This window comes from Meles meles, chromosome 10, assembly GCF_922984935.1.
Source record: "Meles meles chromosome 10, mMelMel3.1 paternal haplotype, whole genome shotgun sequence".
In the NCBI taxonomy this organism is placed as follows: domain Eukaryota; kingdom Metazoa; phylum Chordata; class Mammalia; order Carnivora; family Mustelidae; genus Meles; species Meles meles.
In genome coordinates, this window is record NC_060075.1 from 108,014,687 (window position 1) to 108,035,723 (window position 21,037).

The 21,037-nt window shown below is 40.9% G+C and overlaps 1 protein-coding gene and 1 pseudogene across 2 annotated transcripts in view; both read right to left on the reverse strand.

Moving 5' to 3' along the window:
• The window catches only part of LOC123951572, a 36,455-nt pseudogene extending 30,141 nt beyond the window's left edge, over nt 1-6,314 (reverse strand).
• RALA (RAS like proto-oncogene A) overlaps nt 1-11,837 on the reverse strand; it is a 75,579-nt gene extending 63,742 nt beyond the window's left edge. Inside the window, exon 1 of one of the 2 annotated variants that reach the window (XM_046021077.1) lies at nt 11,644-11,837. The gene's annotated coding sequence lies outside the window, so the exon portion shown is untranslated. The remainder of the gene's footprint in view (nt 1-11,643) is intronic. The other variant, XM_046021076.1, reaches the window with a different exon arrangement.
• Between the last annotated feature and the right edge of the window lie 9,200 nt (nt 11,838-21,037).

The window sequence follows — 21,037 nt, forward strand, 5'->3', positions numbered from 1 at the left end:
TTAAGCAAGGCTCATGGTTAACATCATTACAAAAACAAAACAGCATTCTCTGGGAGAAAATCTTTGCAAATCACATATCTGATGAAGGGCTGTATGTGGAACACACAAAGAACTCACGATTCAATAACAAGATAGATAACCCAATTAAAAAAAAAAAACAGGAAAAAGATCTGAGTAGACATTGCACCAAAGAAAATTTGTAAATGGCTAATAAGCACATGAAAAGATGCTCAACACCATTAGTCATTAGGGAAATGCAATTAAATCACAACAAGATACCAATTTATACCCACCAGAATGGATGCAGAGAAATGGGAACTTTCAAACACGGCTGATAGAAATGCAAAATAACATGTAGCCACTTTGGAAAACAGTTTAGCACCTCCTTAAAAGGTTAAACATAAATGTACCATACCACTAAGCATTTCTACTCCTTAGGTATATGCCCAGGAGAATTTAAAAACATACATCCACACAAAGCGGAATTATTCATAATAACCAAAAAGGGGAAACAATCCAAATGTCCATCAACTGGTAAATGGATAAGCAAAATGTGGCGTTTCCATAAAATGGCATACCTACTGTTCACCAATAGAAAGAATTATGGACACATGCCACAACATGAGGAACCAGAAAAAAACAAACAAACCCAAAGACGACTTATGGAATGATTCCATTTATAGTAATGCCCGGAAAAGGCAAATCTGTGGAGACAGAATGTACGTTAATGGTTGCCTGGGGCTGGAGGTGCGAATGGGGATTATTAACTACAACTGGGAAAGGGATTTTACTGAAGTGATAAAAATGTTTTAAAACTGGATTATGGTGATGTTCACATAATCAGTTACTAAAAATGACTGTAAACTTAAGCGGGTGAATTTTATGATACATAAATTATATCTCAAAAAAGTTAATTAGAAAAAATGAAATAAGAGACTAAAGAAGACATAATAAGCAAAGAGAAATCATGAACCTTGATCAGACCCTGCATCAGAGGAAAAACAGCTACTAAAGACACTGGGTGGCAGTGAGGGAAGAAAATCTGAATTTGGGCTACATATTAAATGATGGTATGGAATTAATACTAATTTCCTTATGCATTACAATAGCATTAAGGTTATACAGGAGAATGTCTTTATTCTCAGAAGATGCAAGATGAAGTATATAGAGGTCAAGTTTCATGAGGTCTTCAGCCTTCTTTCATAAATAATAGAGAAAAATAAAAACATCTATACTTAGAAAGATGATGCAAATGGGGCAAAATAAATTGGGAATTGGGAAATACAGGTTTATAATATAATACTCTTTTAACTTTTTTATAAGTTTGGAATATTTCAAAATACAAGGCTAGTGGGGTGGGGGAAAAGAGCACTCTCATTTAAAAATGTAACCACATGTAACAGAATCATCAATGCAGTTCTCTATGCATTTCAGAAAAAGGCCTATAGTTGAGCTATAAAGATCAGCCTCTCTTTATGAACATATAGATAATAATAGAGAACAATGGGAACTAAAGTATAAGATAATTATGCAGAGACTTAGCAAGTTAGAGCTTTATATGCTAATACTAACCAATACTTTTTGAAATAATCATTGAAGACAAAGCAACATAGTTATTTGTTGGTGTGGAAATATTTAAGTTACAGGTATATCCAAGAAAACATTGTTGAATGAAGGTCAATTTTCCCACACCAAAGAGCACCCATCCCACCTATAACTCTTGGCTGATAACAAAGATCAAACGAGATCATGTACACAAGAGTGCTAAGTTTCAATTTTTAAAAACTTAGTCACTTACACTTGGTACCTTCCAGGTCAGAAGAGGAATACAAACATAGGATCAAACCTAACACCTTTTTTGGTTACTCTTGTGTATAATTGGTATTTCTTAATTTTGCAGTCAACGACGCACCAGCAAATCTTCAAAACATTGTCAGTGTCCACTATGATTGACTCCCCTTCACTCTCTAACTTAGGCATTTTGTCTTTCTACTTGTTATGCCGCAATCTTTAACAGTGTGCTTTTAACAATTTAAAGTTATAACAGTTTGAAACTCATCAGACACACTAATATAGAACAGAAATCTTGTTATGAATCAAAAGCAAATTTCACCTGGAAGTTCCAACAAAAAGCCACGTTTACTATAGCTTTTACAATAAAGAAAACATTCTTGGAATTGGGCCTCAAAGTAAAATATCTAAGAAGAAAAGGTGTCATTACTTCACATACACAGGGCAGCTCAGACAAAGTATTCTAGCAAATGGAAGAAGATAATCACACCCACTGGGATGGCTGTAAAAAGAGGGACTATACCAAATATGGGGGAGGATACAGAGAAACTGGGAAGCCTCATACACCCATACTGGGCAAGTAAAATGGTGCAGGTGTTTTAGAAAACAGTTTGGCAGTTTCTCAAAATGTTAAACATGGACTTACTACACGACTAATTCCGTTCCTATCTATATGCCCAGGAGAAATGAAAACACATGTCCGCGCAAAAACATGTACATCAATGTTCATGGCAGCATTTTCAAATGTAAGCCAAAAAGTAGAAACAACCAAATCTGTCCCTCAACTGATAAACGGATAAACAAAATGTGGAACATCTATTCAAGGGAACATTATTCAGCCATAAAAAGGCATGCAGTACTGATACATGCTATAACCTGGATGAACACTGAAAACATGCTGAGTGAAAGAAGCCATACACAGAAGACCACACATTGTAAGATTCCATTTATGGAATAGAGGAATGTCCGGAATGGGAAAATCTGTACAGACGGTAAGTGGATCAGAGCTAGAGGGAATTAGGAGTGACAGCTAACGAGCATGGGGTTTCTTTTTGGGGTCATGAAAATGTTCTTAAATCAGACAGTAGTGATGGTTGCACAACTCTGTGACTATACTAAAAACCACTGAATTATACTTTAAAAGAGTAAATTTTATGGTATGTGAATTATGTCTCAATAAATCTGTTATTTTTTTAAGTCCAGTCCCTCCATTCCCCCCCAAATAAGCAAATGACATAAAGACAATTCACAGAATAAAAAACATAAATGACCAGTTACTGTACAAAGAGTTTAAACAGTTGTACCCAAATAAACTTTAAAAATATATATAAAGACAAGAATGAGTTTTATGATCTGAGCCAAAGCAAAGAATAAGAAATAAGCAGAGCAACTGATCAAGTTTTATTTATTCTGAGGGATCAAGAAAGCTACTAAAACCCACAAGCAGCAAACAACAATAAATCAAGTAATAGACACAGAGAACCATCTCAGTTGTAGCATGCAGACACAGAAACAGGAAGACCCTGGAGACCAACAGGGTAGTGGGAAAGTTACCAATAATCCAAGTATTAAGACTAGGACAACTGAAGACCTCGGGGAATGGGGATTTTCTGTCACAGACAAAATGTCTTACGCAGAAGGTTGAGCGGAGACAGGGATACGGTCCGCAGCCTTAAAAGGTGCAGGTAGGTGAAATAAGGGAAAAAACCATATATGAATAGAAAAAAAATCAGCCTCCTCCCCAAACTTTGCCATCAAGGTGCCATCCATGTACCAGAGGGCGGGATGTGAGGGTCTCCAGACCCCGTTCAGGCTGAACTGCAAGCCAGAGAGGCCACATGACCCAAAGAGAAAAAGGCAACGCAGGTCCCAGGAAAAGTGCAGATGGCCAAATGACCGTGGACCACTCACCTGGTGAGTGAGAGCTCTTCAACCCAGGGACAAGAAGAGATTATTGGACACCCTATGTATCAGTGTTCCCGGGCCAGTGAGATGGACAATAGGCCAAGGACTAAGACTTGTAGGGACTTCTGGGGAGGAGCTCCTCAGCGTAAGGGGCAAGAAATTAATAAACATCCTGCCACGCACCACTCCTGGGGAAGGAAATACTTAGAATGACAAAGACAACAGGATGTGGATTGGGAGTTCACAGATGGACCTAGATAATTGTGAAATTATAAGAATCTATAGAAAATATGCTATTTAAACTTCCTGGGTAACTTAGATGGCAGCAAAATTAAAGCACCCTCTAGAACTTGGGAGACAGCACTGGTGTGTGTCCATAACGGACCTGTGGATGGAAAGTGTGCTGGATGCCCAACACTTGATTGCACACAAACACATCGCTTCCAGCTAGAGGACTAAATCTTTGGAAATGAATTCTGGAGAAAGAACAGATGATCGAGGCTCTACAAACTTGTGTGGAAGCACCCCACATCCGTGTACTTTAGGTCACCTGCACGGATAAACTCATCTAATTACACACCTGCCTTGCCATATGACCTATAGCCCCAAGAACCCAAGCCATAACCACATCAATACAAGGTAAGCCTAATTTATCTGTTTACAATGGAAAGAAACCACTTGAGACTGCGAAAGCCAGGAAGGGCACCCTTAGATCATCATAGACCCATGGCAGCTTTAGCCCAAAGGAGAAAAGGAGGTCACCCTGTGGCTCCGTGACTGACTGAGAAAAGATTACAATGAAGTTCGATAAAACTGCGTGGCAAGATAAGAAAGAACAAAACTTAGGACTGGATGCGTGAACTGGGAAACTACAGATCAGTCCTTACCTTGCTTATCTTTATACTTTGCCCACTAGGAAAGTCCATTTTTCCTGCCTCTCACCACTTGCATCTCCATTTATAATTACAGAGACAGGAAAGGACTGCAATCTTCGAAAGTCACTTCCATATCTACGTTAGTATCAGATAGTACAATGTATACCTTTGTATATCCACAGAAAAAAAATAATAAAGCAACCAGCATCTCTTATTAAAGACACTGTTAAACTGCAGTTTAATTGTCCTGGAGATATTAACTGATGCGGTTACATAGGATAAACAACTGGAGGCATAACCACTGGAAAAGAAAGGACTGAAATCTCTGCAGGTGAAAGAACAGTATCTGAGCCTAAAAGAAGCAATGATGAAAGTAACTCAAACACTGAGTTTAACAAGGTAGCAGGAAAACATGCAAAAACCTGTAATATTCATATACATGAGTAATAACCAGAAGATATAACGTATAAGAAAATTCTATTTATAATACAGCAACAACAACACAGCAACGAAGATAAAATGCCTAGGAATAAACTTGACAAGAAATGTTTGAAACTGGTATGAAGAAAACTATAACCATTCTGCAAAGACATAAAAGTAGTTTTGAGAAAATGAAAAGACATTGCTCGTTCTAGGTTGTCTCCACACCACCAAGAAATTAGTTCTAAGTTAAATCATAAGTTTAGTGCAATCTCAATAAAAATAGCAATAAGCTTTTTAATGAATGGACTTAGATAAACTGATGCTAGAGTTTATATGGAAAAGTAAAACATGCTCGAAAAGCAGGGAAAACAATGAAGAGGACGAACTATAATGGGGACTAGTCCTACATGGTATGACATCATATACAACGCCTCTATGACTAAACAGTGTGATACCGGTGCATTAATAGATAGTCCAACAGAATAAAATACACCCAACTACATAGAGAAATCTAGTATACAATAAAGGAAACAAAGATTTTCTAAAAATAAATAGCACTGGGACAACTGGATAGCCATGTAGAAAATGATAACATTATATCCATTCCTCACACCATATACAGAAATATCCTCCAAATGGATCAGAAAACTAAATGTGGAAAATGAAACTATACTGAGTATTAGAAGGCATGGGTAAATTTTTCTATAACCGAGGGATAAAGAAAGGCTCTCTGATGATAACTAAAAATCCAGATGTAATACATTTAAGATTAATATATTTGATGGCTCAGTTGGTTGGGCATCTGCCTTCGGCTCAGGTCACCATCCTAGGGTCCTGGGATTGAGTCCCACATCGGGCTCCCTTCTCCGTTCTCCCTCTCCCTCTGCTGCCCTCCTGCTTGTGTGCTTTCTCTCTCAGAGAAATAAATAAAATCTTTAAAAAAAAAAAATTGGGGCGCCTGGGTGGCTCAGTGGGTTAAGCTTCTGCCTTCGGCTCGGGTCATGATCTCAGGATCCTGGGATCGAGCCTCACATTGGGCTCTCTGCTCAGCAGGGAGCCTGCTTCCACCTCTCTCTCTCTCTCTGCCTGCCTCTCTGCCTACTTGTGATCTCTGTCAAATAAATAAATAAATTCTTTAAAAAAAAAATTAAAAGTGGGCAAATAACATGAACAATTCTTTTTTAAAGTGTAAAAAATGGCACTTTAATATTCAAAAAAAAGTTCAATTCACAAATTAAAACTACACTGAGATACCATTTCTCACCTATTAGATCGGCAGAAATCCAAAAGCTTGGCCATATACTCCGTTGGTGAGGCCATGGCACTCTTACACACTGCTGGTAGGTATTCAAAATAGTATAGCTCCATTAAGGACCAGAATCTGGCAAAATCTAACAAATCTTATATATGCATTTATCCTGAATATTTACTTCCAACAATACAAAGACACATGTACGTAAAGATTTTCATTATAACATCATTTGTAATTGAAAAATACTGGAAATTATTTAAATGTCCAAGGACATGGGGCGCTTCGGTGGCTCAGTTGGTTAAATGTCTGCCTTTGGCTCAGGTCATGATCCCAGGGTCCTGGGACTGAGTCCCATGTCAGGCTCCCTTCACAGCAGGGTGTCTGCTTCTCCTCTCTCTCTGTCTACCACTCTGCCTGCTTGTGCCTCTCCCTCTCTCTCTAAATAAGTAAAATTAAAGGAAAAAAAAAATGTCCAAGTACAGGAGACTGGATGAATAAACCATGGAGTACTATGCTGTTAAGAAAGAAATTATTGGGGCTCCTGGGTGGCTCAGTGGGTTAAAGCCTCTGCCTTCGGCTCAGATCATGATCCTGGGGTCCTGGGATCGAGCTCCACATCAGGCTCTCTGCTTGGCAGGAGCCTGCTTCCCGCCCCCACCCCTCTGCCTACTTGTGATCTCTCTATCAGATAAATTTTTAAAAATCTTAAAAAAAAAAAATTATTTTAATTCACGTGTTTTTTTTTTTCATGTAGCTACTGAATTTTTAGGACTTAAATACTTATTAAGTTGCTTAGGCCTATTTAATAAATTAAACCGTTAGGTGTTTTTTGACCTAGGGATGCTGTGAAACAATTATTGGTATGATAAGGACGTCATGAACTTAAGTTCCCAAGAAAGTTTGGGAACTTCTGGTAAAGGCCTGTGACGACTTTTAAGAGTGTATTTATGTGTGTAGTTATGAGCTCTGCGTGTAGTTACTATGGATTGTGGTCAACAAAATTTAATGAAGGCACTGCCCATAGTGGTAAAAGTGCTATGCTGGATTTTATGGCAGCCCATAAAAAGAGCAACTAGTCCAGTCTCGAAAGTTGTTGAAGTTTTTATTTGTTGGTTTTTCAGTTTCTTGTTTTTAGAGATGAGATCAAGAGAAAGAATCTAATCCAGACACAGTTTTTGGAGAGGCATAACCCACAGTGAGGTGCTGAAGACAAGCAGGCATACACCAGATTGGGGTAAAGAGGGATGGCTACAACTATAAGAAGAGGAAATGGGGGTACCAAGAAAACGCTAGCATTCTAGAAGTTTGGTCCTGCTGGAACAGAATATCCTGGAAGAGAAGAGGTCTTGAAAGTTTTGTATGTGAGATTAAGGATTATAGGACTTTGGATTTTATTAATAGGCAAGAAGGAGCTGGGAAAAGGGCTTTAAGCCAGGGAATGTTACAGGACTGCTCTAACCAAGAGTGGAGAACAGATCCGGGTGGAGTGGGCAACAAAAGGCTAACGAGCTGCTGCAGCAATCCAAAACAGACCTAGACAGAGCAGCTGAACTAAAGCACTTGCCATCAGTAGTGGGCAGCCTCCGTTTTCCACGAGGAACGATGCTAGCTACTCAACTGCATTAGGAAGCAGAGATCCTGTGCCTTAGATGACTACAATCATGATCTTTGTGGAAACTGGGGGTCTCTGCCCACCCTTCATGATGCATCTGGGAGTAGAAGTCATTTCATAATCTTGCTATGTTTTATTCTCCAACCTGACATTGTCAAACCTGATACCTAGTTCCAGTAAGTGAATTCAGCAACCCAACTGGATCCCAGACTTCAAAGAGATTATGTGTGTCAAGCGTTAGGTCTATTCCATCTAACAGAGAACTCTTAACTGTGAAGGACCTGAAGAATAGTATCCTAATAGTTTATGTAAGCTTGCTGGTTTTGGCTTGTACAGACTACCCTCTTGATGCTGAGGAATTGTACCTTCAGGTATAATTATATCAAAGATTCAAATTCTCTTCCAAAATTTACTCACATGACTCTTAAAACTCACAGAGCTTTACTTTCACTTTTTCTATACTGTAACCAAATCCTCTAGAGTGTAATAAGGTAGGTGTCTTAGAAAAACAAAGAATAACTGTTCCTAATGAACTGTTATTAGGCTGGGGAATGAGCCATTTTTTACTCAGAGCTACATACTTTAAAAAAAATAAATAAACAAGAGATGAACACATCCTTCAAATTAAGCCCATTAAAAGTGCATTTTCCCAAAACAAAAACAACCACCACCACCACCAAAAAACCCAAAACCGCACAGGCTTGGGAAGAGTAAAGAGAGTTAACCAGCACTGAATAGCAACCAGACCCTTACAAGAACTCTGCGACTTTTAAGCTTCTATATTAAACCCAAAGTGAAAATGATACCTGGTTTGAAATGATAAAAACAGATCCAGGATACCTTCGTCTCTTTCTACATTCTTCCCAATTCCGCCTCCCACCTCCCAACATTCCCCCACCACCTCCTTTAGTGAAAGAACTAAATAAAAAACAAGGTTTCAGTAGAGGTCACCACAAAATAAGTTTTCCATGGTCCTCTCCAGTAGGGATTATTCAGGTATTTCAGAGCAAAAAGCAGTAATTGACTGCTTGAGTTCCTAACATTCTACTCCTCCAGGACCCCTATTCCAACAATACCCAACCACTTCTGCACGGCACACCCAGGTGGATGAACACCGCATCTGTAGACACTCACGACAGAAAGAGCCGTTAACCCTAGGGCCCACTGGATGGCCAAGAGTGCTGAGGTCATTGGATTCATGTTCCTGAAGCTCAGCTCAATCAGAAACTTACTTTTCCTCAGCCTTTTAGGATTAACTGCAATATGCAATGCTCTCAGAAATCAGTACTTTCAAATCCCAACTCTCCTAAATACTAGCTACCAGCCTCCAGCCAACAGCTTCTCTTAGCCTTAGTAAAGTACAGAAAAACTACCTATCTTACAGAGGTACTGTGGAGATTAAAAATAATATAACTAAAACTCTTATCACAGTGCTTGGCAGGCAATCAATGTTATATGGACTGTTATTACCAAGAGGGTTGCTGAATTAAAAAAGAGATCTCACCTCTGTACAGTGATGGTGCTAAGAAACTGCAGGCCTCCCTCTCCTTAGTGTCTAAGAGTTAAAACATTTTACAAAACAATAAAAAATCATAAACTTTCTCCCTACTACTTCCAAGTCATAATATTTTTCCTCATCAAGAATACATACTGTTTTAAAAATGACTGTTCTTGCCACCCATTTATATGGATTACAAGTGTGTATAACAGTGATACACACATATCCAAGACGTGATTCTGGTACATTCATGTATATCCTGTAGACACTGAGCTTCGAAAACAAGTGCAGGACCACCACCAGGCATTTGGAGAGGAAAGAAGATATCAGCACTTTTTTTTGGATCTCTCGGAAGTGAAAACAACCCAACCATCCATAGACAAAAATTATTCCCCCACATTTGTGGCAGAAAAGATCCTTCCCTATAATTAGCCCTTCTTTTCCCCCTGAAAGCCCTGCAAAGAAAGGGTTGTATGAAACTACTTTAAAGTAAGTGATAAGATGGCTGCACATTCAGCAGACACACTAGCGAACATCAGGATCTTGACAAAGAAATGAGAAAGTGGCTACTGGTAAATCATGCCAAGGTCATATCAGGATGTCAGAGGATTTCCTCTACCCATGGGAGAAATAAGCCACTATAAGCAATTCTGCGATGTATCGTGTTTTCCAAACAGTGGTGACTTCTAATTTCCTCTTTTGTATTAATATTACCGTATGGCTATCAACCGCAAACATAAACTTACTATCACTAGAAAATCTCTTCTTAATAACCCTGGATAAACATATTTAAGTAGTTAAGTACTGAAGACTGGAATACAAGCTATAATAATGCCCAATCACAATATCCCAAATATAATTTTAACCTTTCAGAGGAGGACAGTTTTGGAAGGACAGCAAAGGATTCTTCTTAAATTGTCCTTTTCATCACGTTAAAAAACATTAAGACAAAGCAAAGTCTGTATGTGCCAAGAAACTGGGACACAAAAAACCAACAAAATAAATGATTCCTGAGGCAACTGTGGGGTCAGCTACACGTTCATTCATTCAGTGAAGAAATATGGGAATAACTTCTATGTGCCAGTCATTACTTATGAACAGAGGGATGCATAAGACATAGTTCCTGCCCTGAAAAAATTTAAAGTCTAAAATTAACGTCTGAAGAGTCACAAGAGTAATTCTTACAATAATATTGTATTAATAGACACAAAAATACATAAACTAGTAAAATACATTTAAATATGTTAATAAACAAGCTAAAAAAAAAGACCCTCTGCTGCAAATTTACTAACAAATTTTGTTATCCGAGTCTGGAAACATGACTAAAGTTGTAATGTACTGTCAGGACAAAGATTAACTAATGACACACGTTTTACAAAGGCCTCCTCACTCCCCACCCCTCCCTCCAACACACACCAAACACAATTTGTAAACTGGTTGCTTTTCAGCTTGACACGCAGGGCGTGGCACCGCAGTTCTCACACAACCCCAGACACCTGGATAAGCTCTCACAAGTCTGGACATTCAGGTTTCTCAAGCAAAGGCCAGTTAACTCCCTAATTCTCCTTAAACCTTGAAACAACACTGCCACCTCTCTGTGCTGTCATCCCTGCCCACTTACACACATACACCCAGCCTGAAGCATACAAACCACATCTTCCACTCCTGGAAAACCATAAGGAACAAATCCAGAGGAATTACCCTCTCACTCAAAAAATATCTGTATTGTCTTCCTCGCTTTAGAGGCTAGATTACCCTAATATGGGTAAAGCTGTGCAGTTCAATGCAGAGCATCTAACGACTTCAGTCTGAAAAAGCCATTCCTTTAACTGGCACAAAACCCTGGCGGAGATGCTTAAAAAGCAACTGCTCTAGTACAGGCGAGGAGTGGAAGAAAGGGAAGGAGGGGAGAGGGGCGGAGTGAAGCGCGGGGACTGCGGCGGCGGCGACGGGTCCCCCCAGGTCGCGGGCACCGCCCAGGCGGGGACCTCGGCGCGGCGGGCCAGAGATGCAGGGTGACCTTCCGACGAGGCCAACTCTAGGCGGTGCTGGGCTCGGAGGACCGAGCACCGGAGGTGCACTCGCCCGCACAGCAGTGAACACCGCGCCCCGGATTCCAGCCCGGGCTCGTCCCGCAGCTTGTTCCCGGACAGAACGCGGGATGTGCAATCTCGGCGTCCGGGCCCTGAGCCTGGGCCTCGGCCTGCCGCCGCCCGGACACACCCCCGCCGCCGCCGCCCCGGCCGCCCCAACCCCTCCCGGGGCGGCCCGGGCAGGCATCGCTCACCTGCACCGCAAGCCGGTCCGCCGCCCCGCAGGTTCCGGAAGCCGCGGCTGGGCTGGCCTCCGCCGGAAAGAGCTCGGCCCTTGTCGTCTGGGAGGCTCCCCGCCGCGAGCGGCAGAAGGACGAGTCCGGCGGGCGGCGGCGGAGCCTGGGCGGCAGGAGGAGGAGGAGGACTCGGGGCGCTCCGCTCTCCGGAGATCCACCCTCCTCCTGGCCGCTCTGCAGCAGCCGCCGCAGATCACTTCCGGGGCGCTGGGGGAGCGGGGCGGGGCCGGGTGGGGAGCAACTTCCTGTGTGTGGGCGGGGAGGAGGGTGTCAGGGGCCGGGGCTGGAGAACAATGGCCGGGAGGGCAAGGGCTTGCCGGTGTCCACCCGCTGCGTGCCGAGAGCTGGCTGCGCTGCCCTTCGGACCGCCCCGCCCCCGGGTCCCCGCGCCCAGCGAGGTGGAGTCGCCTCCTGGGGGTCGGGAGCTGCCGCAGGCCTCGCGGAGGTTCCCGGATCTCGGCGTCGGCGCCGCGACGTCCTTGTCTCCGTTCTGGGGACCCGGAGGGGGTTCTCGGGGAAAGAGGGGAAAGCGGAGGCCGCCATCTTGCTTTCGGGGGCCGCGGCTTCTCCCTGGTTGTCCAAGGGTGGAGGCCTCTCCGTCCCGGGGCCGGGTTTTCCCGAGTGGAGCTGGCGACGTGGCTCGTTGCGGGCGGAATACTTGGAGCTCCCCTGGCTAGAGGGTTTCGGTAGCCGCCCTGGCCTCAGGTCTAACTGCTGATCCCTGGAGAGCTCGGACCCTAGCGTGGTTTGTGATCTTTTACTGAGGGGGCTCGAGCGCCCCGACGCCGCAGGTCTCGTGTCTGGTGCGGCGCTGAGATCAAACGGCGCCCGCATCTTGTGGTTTGGTAGCTTGAGTTAGGAGTTCCACTAAATCGGTTGCTCTATTTCACTCCTTCCACGAACTGAAATAGATCGTTTGCCTAAGGTCCGTTCGCACCTGTTGACATTTATTTATCCCCTTATCTCCTCCCACTGTTGAGTAGCAATTCCCAGCTTTGCACAGCTCGCTCAAGGAATGCCCACTCGGATGGGCAGACATGGAAGCAGATAATTGTGATTGGAAGGGTGGTATATCAAGGTATACAGAGGAAAGAATGGATGACTCATAACTGCGTTGGATTTTCAAGATAAGGGATTTTCCAGCACAAACTTAAGGGTAGGATGGTAAATCCAGATCCTAGTAAAAAGGACATGCAGCAAAGGGACAAATAATATGTGTCTAGAAGTCTGGGTAGTCATTACAGGACTTAAAAGTTAAAGCCTGAGTTACTGAAAAGGATGAATCTGGAGAAGCAGATAGGAACCAAATTGTAAACCGTCTTTCACTCCTTGGTGAGGCAATGAATAGAGGAATGACCCTGGACAGTTTTACAATTTAGGCTGTTAGTAGAGGACATTAGTCGAGGGGAAGAAGAGGGGAAGAGGGCTTGTAGACAAGGGGACTTGACAGAAATCAAGAGAAAGGATAAGGACCATGATGGGAGTGTCTGTGAGCACCCAAAGATGGATTCCTAAAATACTAGGATGCCAAATCAAGTCATTGTAATTGATTGCTGGGGGGAATATTCTGGGTAAGCTAATGGAAGTAGCAACATGATGCCTTGTTTTGCGATGGGGGGAGGGTAAAGGTGTAATTTACCAAATGGAATAGGGAATGGCTGGGTTGGGAAAGGAGAGAGGATGTGGAAACGCGCACCATTTGGGACCTGGCCAGCTTGAGGTGCCAGTGATGCTGGCTCATGGCAGTTGCTACATGGGTCTGCAGTTCTGGGCTGAAGTTAGAAACACCACAGGCTTGTATCACCACGTCCAAGCCCACTGCAGGCCCACTTTGTCGAGCACATTTTCAAAACCACTTCTTTCTCCCTACCTTTTCTTGGGAAAATTGCAGAAATACTACATTTTTAAAATCCCGATGTGGTAATAATACATATGCCCATGCCAGTACTCAAATGTTTAATGTTTCTATTGGACCAGAAAGGTCAGGCTTACGAAAAACAGTATGACAATGATAACTAGTATATAAGCATAAACTCAAAGATGAGATATTAATTTTGAAAATTGTTAGGTTTATCATTGACAATAAACAGCTTCTTTAAAGCCAGCCAGAAAGGACTGAGGATAGTAGTTTGCACAAACACCTGTTGAGTGGAGAACAAGGAAGATGACTTCAAGAAGAGTGAGCAATGGGAACACAATGACAGACAACCTCAAGTTCATTAGTCAGCCTGTCTCAGTTGCTTCTTCGTTGTTGACAGCCATGCTAACCTAGCTGAAAGCCGTCAGAAATAGAATGGATCATTTTAAGCAGAGGCTTTGGAAAGCAACAAATAATAAAAGCCCTATGAATAAGAGCTACAGTGGCAAACCAAAGAGTAATTATTTTTATTCAACATTTTTGAATATAAAAGAACTCTCACCTTTAGTCCGTAGATTATTCAAATACATTATTTGCAGTTTTCCTAGAGTAGAAATACATGTAGGCGTATTAAACAACCCTTTAATGGGTACCATACTGAACTGGAAATTAGAACAATGATCTCGAGGCCCTTTTTTGTTCTTTGTTTACCCTATGACCCTAGCACAGTCTCTTAACCTCTCCATGCCCTAGTTTCTTTGTAAAATAGAGATAATAATAATAATCCTCTACTGGCCTACCTCTCAGAGATATTATAAGAAATAACAAATTAATGCTTTAAAAGCTCTTTGAGGTACTTGGATGAAAGGGTATAATTGTGACTACATATCATTAATAATTAGCACCAATATCCAGTAGAACTCATGAGCGTTCCTAAATTTGCTGCCCAGGCAACTCAAAAGAACATGAAGGATTCTGTTTTTAAAATAGGCTTAGATTAAAAAAAAAAAAAAAAAAAAAGCTCAGATTGCTTCTTGTGAGTGTAAATTTTTATTTATGACCAAAGCTTGTGTGTTAAATATACTATGAGTAAGAAGTAAAAGGAATTTTTAGTAACTACAGCTCTTATGTTATAGATAATCTGTATTTCGGGGGGGTATAGAGTGGTATGCTTTTGTCAGAATCTTGTTTTAGAACTAATGATTAGTTTACTGCAGTTAGTTTACTGGAATTTTCTATGAAAGCACTACACATGTCCCTAAAGGATAGTAAGAATTTTAGCTCCAGTTACATGTTTATCTGAAACCTGAAGCATTCCTGTGAATCTTTTGTCATTCCCATCATTGTTTAATCAGAAATACAAAATAAAATACATAGGTCCTTGAGGTTTTATCCAAAGTCTACCCTACAGTAGATGAAATTTTGCCCATTAGATTCGTGGCTTTGGTATTTCTATTTTGAAAGGTATATGCATAAACACATATAAACATATTCATGGCTATATTATGTGCATATTTTATACATATACTTATTACATACCAATTTATAAAAATATTATATGAATGTACATTAACCACACATATAGAAACAACTGTTAACAACAAAAACTTCTTTGGGTGTATTGGCCAGATAACAAAGCAGTGGTTATAGCAGTGGCTATTATAGTGGTTATTCACTATTGATAGAAAACAACTCAAAATACATGTTATTGTCTATAATACCCATGGTACTACCTTAAACTTTGTATTACTTCATTTTGTTTTCACAACTTTGTGAGGTACACATTGTTCAGAAAAAGAGGCCCAGAGGGCTTAAAGACTTGCTACAAATTGTCCAGTAGCATAGTCAAAGTCAAACTTTGGAGACTCCCAAAGACACTGTTCCCAGTAGTGCTTGATACTGTGGTTACCAGCTTGATATGACTGTGAGACCAGAACGTATTCATAATATGACATTCCTGGCTTATGAGTGATTGACTGCAGGATCTAAAATTCAGCCACACTTGAATTTTTGAAAATTAAGCCGCTATTCTTATGTTTATGGCAGTGTCTTCACCAAAAACTTTGTTTTATTCATCTTTGTATTCTTCATGATGTCAGGCATAAATACTCAAAGTATTTTAGGGATGAAAATAAAAAGTATACTGTGATGATCAGTTGACTAAGAAAAAAAAAATATATATATATACAGTTATAAAATCACCTCCAAAACAGGTATGTGGGGACGCCTGAGTGGCTCAGTCGGTTGAGCTTCTGCCTTCAGCTCAGGTCATGATCCTGAGGTCCTGGAATCAAGTCCTGAACTGGGCTCCTTGCTTGGCAGGGAGACTGCTTCTCTGTCTGCCTTCCACTCCCCGGCTTGTGTTCTTTTTCTTCCTCTCTCTCTGTGGCAAATAAATAAAATCTTTTAAAAAAATTAAAAAACGGGTGTGTGTGTGTACGTAAAACAGCCTCCTAATTCTGATCATCAGTCAAGTCAGGTTTGGGAAGCTCCGGTTTCATTACCTTATCCAACGTCACCCAGAACCATAAATAGATCCAGAAACAAACAAACTTTTAACAAAGTTAAAGATCTTTTCACTGGACCTTTACTGTCTACATACAACAGGGTAGGAGAGCAAAATAGCAATTTCATTTTTTTAATTGTTTTACCGTATTGTGTTGTATGGTTTTATTTTAACTTTTTAAAGATTTTATTTTTAAGTATCTACACCCAACATAGGGCTCGAACTCATGACCCCAGGATAAGAGTTGCATTCTCCACAGATGGAGGCAGCCCCTCTGTTACATGGTTTTAAGATTAAATGAGTTTATACATGTAGAGTGCTTAGAACCTTATCCGGCATGAGGCAAGTACTGTGTTAAATAATAAGTTTTACAACTATATTGCTCCCGTTGCCCAGGGTTACAATTGCTAAGATTATGTTAGATACAGGCATTTTCTATGTAGAAAAAAGTGTATGTAAACAATGGTGGAATCCTTTTTTCTTTTTCTTTTTTTTTTTTTTTGTCATAGAGGCTTTGAATTTGGATAGCTGAAAGTATTTCTATGTTGTTTCTTTTAATCTTTCCTGACATAGTAAAAGAAATGTTAATAATATACCTATTAGATAAAGTTTTGGACTTGAGGCTGTGTAGTATTTTCATATCATTTTCTTTAAGACATAGTTAAGGTACATGAGATGATGTACTTTATTTATTTTACATTGTCCTCCTATCACTAAACTAGTTCCAAAAATCAATTCTTACTGTTGTGTAATCAAATATTCACTCTTTAGAAGCCATTGGCTGCTCGGATTGACCTTTCAAATGAAATATTTCCCTAGAACGAGGTAATAGATAAACTTGGTTCTATTTAATTTCTCTACTTCTCTACGGGTTTCTCTGTAGTCTTTCAGCCTTGAACAAATGTTTGTACTTGTTAACTATAAATAAAATCGTACATTTTCGGGGCACCTGGGTGGCTCAGTGGGTTAAGCCTCTGCCTTCAGCTCAGGTCATGATCTCAGGGTCCAGGGATCGAGCCCCGCATCTGGCTCTCTGCTCAGCAGGGAGCCTACTTCCCCCTCTCTCTCTGCCTGCCTCTCTGCCTACTTGTGATCTCTCCCTCTGTCAAAAATAAAATAAAATAAAATTGTACATTTTCATCCCGAGTAAATGAAGAACCCAATTGGATATTTAAGGGCTCTTGGATATATTTGGAGAAAGTCTGGGAAAGTATGCCTTTGGTCATCATCTGTGACTGTGAAAATTGATACTCGGTTTTTGTTTCATTTTATAAGTTGTATGACTTTCAGAGGAATTGTCACATGGCAGCAATTTCTAGTGCTCCTGTATTCCTTTGTGTGTGGTGGGGGGCATACACATACACAGGCTGCCTTCACATCTTCATGCAGAACATGAATTTAGTCTTTAATATACTTCATTAAGTGAGTTATACTATACTCTTTTCCGAAGATGGACGTGGTAGGTAGGATTAGACCAGAAGGTACAGATCTGAGAAGCCAGAAGGGAGAACTAGATACCGTTGGTGAAGCAGAAGCAGCTGGCTACTGGAATCCAGAGTCAGCCAACAGAAGGGAATTAAATTAGCATTTATTAAATATCTACTATATTTCAGACTTTGCAGCAGGTACCTTAAGAAAGAAGTAACATCTGGCTAGGCTTCATAAGGTGGTTTGAGTCTTGGAAGTCAGAGAAAATAGTATTAATAAGTAGGACACTTGAACAAATCCTATTATTCTCTGCCTTTTAAAATACTTATACTGGGGGTAAATAAAATCTTAAAAAAAAAATAACATACTTATACTGGGGGTGCCTGGCTGTCTCAGTTGGTTCAGCATGTGACTCTTGATCTCAGGGTTGTGAGAATGAGCCCCACAGTGAGTGTAGAGATTACTTAAAAATAAACACTTGGGGTGCCTGGGTGGCTCAGTGGATTAAGCCGCTGCCTTCGGCTCAGGTCATGATCTCAGGGTCCTGGGATCGAGCCCCACATCAGGCTCTCTGCTCCATGGGGAGCCTGCTTCCTCCTCTCTCTCTGCCTGCCTCTCTGCCTACTTGTGATCTCTCTCTGTCAAATAAATAAATAAAATCTTTAAAAAAAATAAATAAACACTTAAAAAATATTTAGAGGCAACTGCGTGGCTCAGTCGGTTGAACATCTGACTCTTGATTTCAGCTCAGGTCATGATCTCAGGATCGTGGGAGCATGGTTGGACTCCGTGCTCAGCAGGGATCCTGCTTGCCCCTCTCCCTCTGCTCCACCCCCCCACAAGCTCATGCTCACTTTCTTTTTCAAATGAATGAATGGGTAAAATCTTCTTAAAAAATTACTTATACCATATAGTTTATTATAAGAATAAAAATTACATGAGATGTTGTTAGTTACTATAACCAAACACACATCTTTTGAAACATATCCATCCCTTCTTCATTCTTTCCACCATAGAGGAGCATCGTTCTGTCTGTTCTGAATCTCAACTCTTCCTATCTACCAGAGGACCTATCTCCATCAGTTGTTCTCTTCATTGAAAACTCAACTGTTACGCTACTGGTTCTTTGTCATTGGTATTTTCATTGGCAAGGTATCTCCTTCATATCCTCTCTTCCTCTAGCTTCCACCCAGATTTTCCTTCCTTCCACTAAAGAAAATTTTCCAGAGATTTTTTTGTGCTTGTTATCTCCCCTTCCTCACCTCCAAGTCACTCCTCAACCATTTGTAATCAAGCTTTCATCCCCAACACTATCTGAAACATCTCTGATACAGTCACCAATATCACCCCTATTATATGATCTCTCTTTCTCTCTTTTTTTTTGAAGGGGGTGAGGGCCTTAGGGAGATGAAGAGAGAGTATCTAAGCATGCTCCACTCCCATCACAGAGCCAGACATGGGGCTTGATCTCACTACCTGAGATCACAACCTGAGCTGAAACCGAGTTGAATGCTTGACCAACTGAGCAACCCGGCGCCCCATGATATCTCTAACTTCTTAATGTTTCAACAGCATTTGAATTCGTTGATCATTCCTTTCTTTTTGAAACAATCTGTTCTCTTAGCTTCTGTAATACTATACTTCATTGTTTCTTTTCTGGCCACTCCCTGTTGTCCTTGGTCTTTCTGTCTTTGCTTAAATTTTGCCATTCCAAGGAAGTGTAAAGCTCTTATCACTCTTGTCTTCTCTACATGTTCTCTTGGATGATCTCATCCATGCCCATGGTTTTACTACCCATACATTGATGACTTCTAGCCATGAGCCCACTCCTGAGCTTGAAACCTATATATTCAGTTCCTTCTTTGATATCTCTTTGGTGTTTCATAGGCACGCAACTCAAACACAGAATGTCCACACTGAACCAATGCCATCACTCACCCAAAATGCCCCAAACTGGAAATCTAAATGTTTACTTTGCATTTTCCATCTTCTCCCTCAACATCTACTCTATCATCACAATCTTTTAAACTCTCCCCCTTAGGATATCTCGAAGTCATGCATTCCACTCCGTATCTACTCCCACTCTCCTAATCTGAGCCATTTCTACCTGCTTACCATTACTGCCGTCCAGATCCAGTGGGTTTAGTGTATTCCCCCCTATATCCACTCCTCATGCTGCAACTCTTATGATCTTCCAGAGGCAAATGGATTCATATAAGTACTCTGCTTCAACACTTTCGGTACTTCCATTAATCTCAGGATTGTTCTGAATTCCTTTATGTGTCCTATGAAGCCTTACACAATCAATGTCAACTGATCTCTGTAGTCTCATCTCTGGTCACTCACCATTTCCCTCATTACACACACACACACACACACACACACACACACACACAGATCCAGGTCCCAAAATACAAGTAGTTGCCTGCTTTTATATATACTGTGGTCCCCCACAATGTGTGAACGTTAAATGAACAAACGGTTTGTAAGATTATAATATAAACACTAGAATATTTCCAATTATTGTACAAAGGTTTTATCTTTTAACCCTGCCATATGTATACATAATATATTTAAAACCTAGGTTAAACATTGAATATGATAAATTTCTTTTTTTTAAAGATTTTATTTATTTATTTGACAGAGAGAGATCACAAGTAGATAGAGAGGCAGGCAGAGAGAGAGAGAGAGGGAAGCAGGCTCCCTGCTGAGCAGAGAGCCCGATGCGGAACTCGATCCCAGGACCGCGAGATCAGGACCTGAGCCGAAGGCAGCGGCTTAACCCACTGAGCCACCCAGGCACCCCAGAATATGATAAATTTCTTAACACACATTCCAGTTCTCCCATTTATGGTGACATTTAGTAGGCAAAATTCATTTTCATATTGGAAAGAAGTTGGCGATGTGTATTTTGTAGAGTAGTGATCATTTTTGTTACTGTTGGGAAATTACTGAGAGAAGCTTGAATTCCAGCTTTCTCTTGGTAACAGGTTCATTAGTGAGGTGTGTACCTATTTTGTTTGCACAATGTTTTTTCCTGTGTTCAAATCACTGGAATACTTAAGGATGGCAATGAGCAATCCATAATTTTAACAATTTCTCCATTTCCATTGTCACTGTATTTTATGTTTTAGACACAACTGTAAAGGGTAAATTTCCAGTATTTTTTAAAAAAGAGATTATATTTATTTATTTGATAGAGAAAGAGAGATCACAAGTAGGCAGAGAGGCAGGCTGAGAGGGAGGGGGAAGCAGACTCCCCACTGAGCAGAGAGCCCAATGCGGGGCTCGATCCCAGGACCCTCGGATCATGACCTGAGCTGAAGGCAGAGGCTTAACCCACTGAGCTACCCAGGCGCCCCATTTTCTAGTATTTTTACTGAACTCACAGGAAATCCACTTCAATAAGCATCTGATTTGGGCTAAAGATTCACAACATGAAGAAAACCTAATGATTTTTTTTTTTTTTGGCCTTTGTCTCAATTACACTGTTAGTGGCAACCTTTTTTATTTCTTTCATTAGTTTTTATTAAAGATGGAGTTCCAAAATACTCAAATCA